The sequence below is a fragment of the Rattus norvegicus genome, chromosome 12, assembly GCF_021556685.1.
Source record: "Rattus norvegicus strain SHRSP/BbbUtx chromosome 12, alternate assembly SHRSP_T2T, whole genome shotgun sequence".
Classification (NCBI taxonomy): domain Eukaryota; kingdom Metazoa; phylum Chordata; class Mammalia; order Rodentia; family Muridae; genus Rattus; species Rattus norvegicus.
Window position 1 is genome coordinate 45,339,667 of NC_141545.1, and position 8,715 is coordinate 45,348,381.

General features: G+C 50.9%; 1 pseudogene; it reads right to left on the reverse strand.

Moving 5' to 3' along the window:
• Positions 1-7,539: 7,539 nt before the first annotated feature.
• On the reverse strand, positions 7,540-7,669 carry LOC120096118 (small nucleolar RNA SNORA17; annotated as a pseudogene).
• Between the last annotated feature and the right edge of the window lie 1,046 nt (positions 7,670-8,715).

Consider the following 8,715-nt stretch of genomic DNA (forward strand, 5'->3'; position numbering starts at 1 on the left):
AGGCTGACTCGGTCAGACCGGGAGAGAGTAGGAAGGGAAGAGAGGAAGTGACCCACACAGTTCAGGTTCCAGGGGCCATGAGCAGCAGCACGGAAATCAGCAATGTGCCCAGAAAAGCTCTGTGTCAACAAATCCTTGGAGACCTCAGCTCCCACTATTTCTAGGTGCTGTTGGTGGCTCATTGCTGAAGTTGGTGATTCAGTGAAGACAGCAGGCGGAGAGAAGCACGCCTGGCACCCAGGGCTTGGGAGATCAAGGCCAGCAGACTGGGTGAGAAAGTCCCTATGTGGGAAGGAGGAAGGAAAGAGGGAGGGAGGGGGGGAGGGAGGGAGGGAGGGAGGGGTGGGGGTGTACAGTACAGCCTGGGAGTGCAGCAGAACACCAAGTGATTCTCAGCAAACCTTTTAAGGGTACCTCACCCTGCTGAGAGAAACGGCCCCCGTGGAGCCCTGTGAGAGCCTGAGAGGCTGCTGCTATGACTTAGGCAAGGAGTGGGGGCTGCTGGGAGAACAGGAGCCAGGGAGGAAAGTATCTTGGTTCTGAAAGGCCCACCTGGGCTCCCACCTCTCCTCTGGGAGGTGTTGATGGCATCTAGGATTGGTAGGTAACTATCTATCCCAGACTGTCTGGGATGGTCCCAACCATTAAGGAGCAGAGGGACCAATGTCAGATCCAGAATCTCACCCTAATCAGGATCCTGCCCCCGCCCCCTCGGCCCCCAGCTCCTCTCCCACCTGGCCTGGTCCTGCCACTTGAGCTAACGTAGAAGGTACTTCATCAGACAGCTGAGGCACCCTCCCTGACACATCTCATGGCTCAGAGCCACATTAACTGTGTCTCACTGGCGCCTGACAGTGACACAGATCGGCTGCTTCTGTCTCTGCCACAACCACGTGAGAAACAGGAGCGTTGGGGAGCCAACTTATTACCCAGCTGTTGAGAGTCACAAAGAAGGCACCTAGCTCTGTCTGATCAGGTTGCAGGTGAGAGCTGCCCCTGCAGGGTGGTAAGGCATCCACAAGCCCCTCCTATCCCAAACCATGCCGCACCAGGGCCCGGCCTCCAGTGTACCACAAACGGATGGGTTAATTTGCTTCCTGCCTGTCCCCATCAGATGCACAAGTCGCCACCACCTCAGAGAGTGTGGCTTTCACAGGGCAGGTGCTGAGAACCGCACTCATGCCGCAGAAGGAAATAAAAGGGCTATCACGACAGAAATGCTTCTACTGGGGGTCGGTTTGCTTTAAAAACTAGGTTTTTTTCCCTCTGCAGGGTGTTCTTGCAGGCTTAGACCTTGAGCAACAAAAGATCACGGTTTCCAGGTGGTATCTTTAAGGAGCGTTAATTAGGGCTCTTGGCACTTAGAACATGAAACATTTTAACATTTTCTGAAAAGCAATTTGCCGACATTAGCTAATTAAAACACCCAGCCTTCCACAGAGGGGTAGTGGGAAGTGAGTGGAATCCTCCTTTCAAAGCATCTGCTCTAGGGTTAGAAATTCAAATTCCTCTTGCTCCTACTTCTCGGTCAAGGTCCTCTGAAGGCTGCTCCTCGTTGCTCTGAGCAACATACTCAAGAGCACTTAAGGAAGGATCCTGTTTCCCTCACATTTGGAATCTTTAACTGGGACAACGTGAAAGGACCTTGGGCACAACGGCAGGTCCACTAAGCCAGGGGCCACAAAAGTAGTGTTGAAGGCCAGATCCGGCCCTTGGCTTGTGTTTGTAAATAAAGTTTTATCGATACATAAGCAGGCGCATCTGTTTGCACGCTGACTTTCATAATTCTCAGCGTTCACAAAGCTGAACCTACCCGCTGAATGCACTTCCCCTTACAGAAAAAATATTGCTAAAAAAATTGGTGCTAAGCTGTCTGGTCATATCTTTCCATCTAGCAAGTCCTCAGTTGTGACTTGGGGATATTATTAGATTGAAAGTAGGAAAGAGAACCTGAGAAAAAAGCAAGGGTTGCCTTTATCTGAATCCCCCCCCCCCATTTCCCCTTCCCCCTACACACACACTTAAAGCGACGGTCCAGGGAGCTAAGAGGCTGGGAGGGAGGAAAGGGTGAAGAATGGCTGTCTCACCTCTTGTTATCCAGCAACTCAGCTCTGAGCACATCACCTCACTGCTTCTGGCTTGTTACCCTCATGTGTAAAGCGGATCACAGTACCTGCTTTATGGAGTGGCCAGGCTGTAGGGCTTTTGGATGTAGGGGTGTAGGATATACCCCTGTCAGTGGCTTTGTAGAGGTCCTGCTACGGCTAGATACATCTTGGAAGGAGGAAAAGCCGCATGTAGAACCAAAGGCTGTCAAAGATGCTATGGGGATCTGATGAGGCCCACAGAAAGGAAATATATGCCAACCTATAAACATAAAAGGCATTCAACTAAAAAATGAAGACACCTGGGGAATGGAGGGTGTAGAGGTTGGAATCAGAATGTCCCCCATAGGCTCGGATATTGAATGCTTAATCCTCAATTGGTGGGGCTTGGGGGGCGGGGCTTTAACAGTGCAGCCTTGTTAGAGGAAGTACGTCATGCTTTGGGGGGCGGGGCTTTGACAGTGAGGCCTTGCTAGAGGAAGTACCTCAGTGGGGCGGGCTTTGAGATTAAAAGCCTCTCATCACTTCTGTTTGTGAACCGTTAGTTAGCTTCCTGCTCCCAGCAAGGTACCCGTCACGCCTCCTTGCGAAAACAGACTCTGATCCCACTGGATCAGAGAGCCAAATCAAACTCTTTCTTCTCTAAGTGCACTTTGTCACAGTGGTTCTCATCACGGCAACAGAAAAGCATCTAATACAGTGGTGTATTAGGCACAGCCTGTAATCCCAGCCTCTGGGGACTGGAGGATCAGGAGTTCGAATCCAGGCTCCATTACCTAACAATTCTAAGGCCAAACTGAGTTACAGGGTGCGACGAACAGAATGACTTTGGAAGTCTGGCAGGTCCCTCAAAACACGGAGCGACTAAATCGGATCCAGCAATCCCACTGCTAAGGACCTCCAGGAAAGCTGAAGCCCACACGCAACCACACGAATTTCAAAGCAACGTGATTCATAGCAGCCAAAAGCAAAAGGGATCCAAGTATCTAACAACAGAGGATCTCCTGAACAAGTTCCGAGGGCACGCCGCAGCGCCACATTCACGGGAAGTCCCAGAGCAGATCCTGGGGCTTCCGGCCTCTGCACTGCTGATGTTGGACCCAAGTTCTTGGGGCTGGGCTGGCCTGAGAGCACTGGGAGATGCTGGGGACCCGTGTGGCCTCCACCATCAGCACGAGTGGCATCCCTGAACACGTATTCCTGAGTCGTTAAAAAAAACACATTCTTAGGGCTGGCTCGGCAGGTAAAGGGGTTTGCAGTCAAGCTTGAGGAACTGAGTTCAATCCCTGGGACCCACACAGCGGGAGACCACAGCCTACTGCAAGCTGTCCTCTGGCCTCTACAATAATTCCATGTCACACACATGTCCACGTACTCATAAAGACGTGTAATCAAAAGCCTCCAGACATTACTGAATGCTGCACTGGGGGGTGGGGGTGGGCTGTCTCCCTCCAGTGACTGGCTTAGGTCAATGTTTTCCAGGTCGTGTGAGCCACCTCCAATCCTAAAATACAGTAGAAAGACCCCCAGAGGTTACCGTTTAAACCATTCGCAGAAAGACATTCAGGCTAAGGTACACAGAGACACAGCAGGGCCAAGGAAACTAAGGAGGTAGCTTTTCTCTGAATTTGGAGATCAACTGGGAAGTTGGCCCTTCCGAAGACCGAGTATTGGTTAACTAGCACCACCACAGCATAGACTGAGCCGTTCAAACGGCAGTTATTTTCCCAGATCTCTTAGCTGGAGACAGCTATGTATGATAGTCTCTCTCTCTCTCTCTCTCTCTCTCTCTCTCTCTCTCTCTCTCTCTCTCTCTCTCTCTCTCATAACAAGGACCACAGGACGGTAAGATGCAGCCCACTTGCCAGAGCTGGCCTAAAATGCTAACTTCCCCTTCTAGGACATTCTCCTAAATCCCTTCCTGGCAATGACCAGTGGATAGAAAAGGAGGCTGGAGGGGTTGGGGATTTAGCTCAGTGGTAGAGCGCTTGCCTAGAAAGCGCAAGGCCCTGGGTTTGGTCCCCAGCTCCGAAAAAAAGAAAAAAAAAAAGAAAGAAAGAAAGAAAGAAAGAAAAGAAAAGGAAGCTGGAGAGATGGTCCAGTCGTTAAGAGAATGTACTGTTCTTCCAGAGGACCCAAGTTCGATTCCTCGTACCTATGTCAGGTGGCCTCCAGGGCGTCCGACGCCTCGAGCTAACATGGGACACCGCCACCACACATATACATAACTAAAAATAATAACTCTTTTTTTTTAAGTGTAAACTTTTGCTTAAACAGTAGTTCCAACCCTGGGCCAAAGAACAAATTTCAGGGCAAACGCCTAAGCTGCTACTCCCAAGGACCCCACTGAGGACCCCCACTTCCTACGCAGTAGGGGCAAGAAGCTCTCTTCACCGTGGAGGGTAATCCCACCCTCACCCCCTGCTAAAGCAAAGGTTCCTTCATGTTCCTGTTCCCTGTCACTGAAGGAGGTTTGTCACTGAAGGACGTTTCGTCCTGGCCCGGACCGAGGCTGAGAAGGGTGTGCCAAAGGACAGTAGCTCTTTTCTATTTTCTCCTCTGTGAGGGCCCTGGTCCCCCAAAATGCCAGGCCTATGAAGGAGTCCTGATTTGCTGCTCCAGCAGATAGCTCTCTACTCATAGTCATTGTTTGGGGGGGGCGGGGGCATCCTGGGGAAGCCTGAACCACAATCAACATCAGGCTCGCATTAGGGATAGAAAAAAGCCTATGCAACTGGCGCCACCAAGTGGCAAAGTCCAGCAACTGTCAGCATGCGCGCCGCCAGACACCAGCCCTGAGCCGCGTTGGCTGCAGCCAAAAGCGAGGTCCTTAAGATCATGCCTGACTAGGTCTGTGGTCCCCTGCAATGCTAAATCAGGTCAGTGAGCTTATTTGTGTCAAATAAATCAGCTGAACCAACTGGTGAGCTGCCTTAAGACTATTTGTCTTGGGTTAGCGCTAAGCACAGACTTCGGGCAAAATACCCAGGCCGCTTTGGATGCCAGGGACGGATCCCAAGGAGCTGAAGGGCCGTCCAGATCCACACCCACCAGGAAGATTTGTGCTCCGCATGGGGGAGGGGAGCTGCATGTGCCTATGGGAGACAGCACAGCTCCAAACAGAGGCTGTTAAGCAACTTTTAGGGACATCTTCACACTTAGGTCCCTGAATCTTTTTAAAAATCCACCGTGCGGAAGAGGCTCTTGCTGATGGGGGTCGGTCACGCGCTGTTCCAGTCATGGATTTTCTTTCCCCATCCTGCCTTTTCAGAATTGATGTTGGTCCCTGGAGCCTTCCTTAGATCTTTTATTTTCTCATTTTAAAATTTTAAAGATTTATTTTTATCTTTATGGTGTTTTGTCTATATGTATGTAGCTTTATCGTTCGCATGCCGAATGCACGTAGGGCAGAAGTGTTGTGCACGGAGCCATATTGGATTTGGGCCTAGCCGCTTTTTGACTGCATGGTTCAAAGTGACTCTGGGCTGTTTGGCCACAGAGACTCACCCCGAAGATGACTGCCATAAATCTTAAGATTGTTGGATAAAGCCTCTCCCATGAATTTACGGCACAGGAGTATAACATTCAAGGGATGCCTCAGCTCGAGCAGATACCAGTTATCTCCTCAGTCAACACCCAGTGTCTCCACCACCTGACCTCATCGCCTGACTTCTTTGCCTCCAGCTATCACTGCCTATACCCTCATCTCCCCCTCCTTCATATTTCACAAAGGTCACTCCCCCTACCTGATAGCCTTAAAAGCTGCAATGTTCATCCCAATAAACGAGACCTTGACAACAGAACTTTTGCTTGGTCTCCTTCTTCTCTTCACCCCCATTTTGGCCCACAGGTAGAAAGCCTCTTCGGGACCCTGAATAACTGGGTCCCCGCTGGCGGGGACAGTGTTGGAACCCAGTGGACTTACAGACGGTTGTGAGCCACCATGTGAGTGCTGAGAATCAAACCCAGGTCCTTTGGAAGATCAACAAGTCCTCTCAATGGCTGAGTCATCACACCAGCACCATTTTTTATTCTTTTTATTGGTTCTTTGTGAGCTTCACATCACAGACCTCCCAGTCCCACTCATTCCCCCCCCCCCACCTGCCCTCCATCATGGCAACACCCCCCAACAGAGAAAAAAAAAACCTCTTCATGGAAACAGCAATGTGTCACACAGTGTGTCACACAGCGTACCCACTTGTCCACTCTTCTTTGCTTGCAAATGTTCATTGCAATGAGTCATTGGTCTGGTACAAGGCCCCACTGACTTCTGTTACTCTATCAACACTGGATGTTTGAACTCCTCTCAGATGTGCTGTTGTTGCCTTGTGTCATGGAGATCCTGTAGTCTGGATCTGTAGGACTGGCCCCTCCATGTATTCCAGCAGTTCATAGATGGAGTAGATGTTGGGGTTAGCCAATTTAAAGCCCTGGATCTGGGCCTGAGAAGTATCTGAGCTAGTCAGCCCACTGGTTCTCCTGCTCAGGGCTGACTCACCAGCAACCCCTGCAATCAGGGCCAGCTCTACCTTGCTGCCCAAGGGGGATGCAGAACCCACTTTCCTAAGTATTGCAGCTAGGTAGCCCTGTCCCACTTTCATGACCCTGGGCCAGATCTCCTGCCTGCCATAGATGGCAAGGGGTGAGGTTGTGGGAGGACAACTCTCCCTCAAGCAAGTTGCCACACCACAAGAAAAAGTTGTTGGACTAGCTCTCTCATGTTCACACACACCCTCGGGGCCAGTTCTACTGTGCTGCCCAGGTAAGGTGCAGGGGCTGCAGGAGGAGGGTGCTGCAGCAGAGGAAGGGCAGGGCCAGCTCTCCTGCCCAACTCAGGTGGTGAGAGCAAAGAGAAGGGGATCCGTCCCTCATCCATGCCACCACAAGGAAGGTAGCGGCAGGGCCAGCTCTCCTATGCTCATACCCTTGGACCAACTCACCCACAACTCCCGCAATGGGTGGGCCCACTCTCCCAAGTGCCACACCTGGCTAAAGGCAGGATCAGTTCTCCTACTCTCATATTCCCCTTACAGGGCCAGCTGTCCCATGATCAGGTGAAGAGTTCTGCACAGCCCTCAGACATCAACATGTCCCCGGGTAGCAGATCAGACCAGGGACACCTGCCTGGCCACTGGTGGTAGCAGAACCCTGCTACTGCAGGGTCACGGACCCAGACATGGCCCCTAGAGACAGCACAGGCCAGGATCCCACCATGGTCCCAGGTAACATCACTGGCTACTCACATCAGGCTGTTCCTTGCTACCCTTGAGTCTCCAGTTCTGCCTCTCTTCATTGTGCCTACATCCTTCTGCCTCTCTCTCTCTCTCTCTCTCTCTCTCTCTCTCTCTCTCTCTCTCTCCCCTCCACTCGCTCCCCTTAGTGGTGCCCAGGGTCTCTGAGGGTCTGGGGTCATCTCAGGCTCCCTTTATCAGGGAGTGTTAGGCTACTACTAATCAGATGTTCACAGGTCAGAACACTGAGCTTAGACAAAGCCTCTCTCCTCTCTGCCACCTACTGATGTACACACGAAACAGCAGATACTCCTGCAAGGCCTCTAGGGCAGGGATTTTTTTTTTTTTTTTATTCTTTTATATGTGCAATAGTGATTTTTGGAGAATCAACAATATGCCCAGTATTCTTGACTTCTCAGGATTTGGGGGACAACGCAGCCAGTCCCCAAAGATGCTGGATGCAGTTCAGCTCCGGCCTTGGAAAATGCCTGGAACCTATCTGTGTTTTTACAAAGACTTCTCTCCCCATTGGGTAAAATCAGAGGAAGAGAAAGGGTTAAGAATGCAGCCTGCGGGGCTGGGGATTTAGCTCAGTGGTAGAGCGCTTACCTAGGAAGTGCAAGGCCCTGGGTTCGGTCCCCAGCTCCGGAAAAAAAGAACCAAAAAAAAAAAAAAGGAAAAAAAAAAAAAAAAAGAATGCAGCCTGCCCCAAATACAGCAGGCGTAAAATAGCATAGAGTGGATTCCATTTTTATTTATGAACAAGTACAAAGTATGCATTTAGACATAAACCGTGGCAAAGATTCCCGTAGCAGCTGTGGGTATCCTTTGAGATTAGGAACTGAAGGGTTCGATTTAATTTTGAAAGCTTGTGTTTTAGGGTTTCTACCAAGAGATGTCTAGAGAAGTCCTGCTTAGGAAATCTGACATGCCCTGGGCATCTTGGCTCAAGGCCACCGAGTACCTCGGTGCTCCGTAAAGGGAATCTGCACTCGTATCGGTCTGTGCATCCCAGAGTTCACACTTAAGACAGGACCACAACAGTAGTCTCCACAGGTGCAGGGCAGCAAGCCTGACAAGCAAACGGTACCCAAGGAAATCAGAGAAGGAAGACAAAGAGAACGTCTGTCCAGGTTTGAGCTAGCTCCGGGGTGCCTCTGAGAGGAGTTGCTTTGAGGGCAAGGGGGGTTCCGGTGGTTGGTGCCCCCCTCCCCTGTGGGGAATCCAGTCAACATCAAGCAATGGAGAGACAGGGCTCTGGTCATGTTTACCTCCCTGCTGGGATCTCCCGATGGACAAAGCCAGGATGTGGGACCAACAAATACGTTAGCGACCACTCTCATTGACAAGGACAGTGAGAAGCTGAAGCCAGAAAGGCA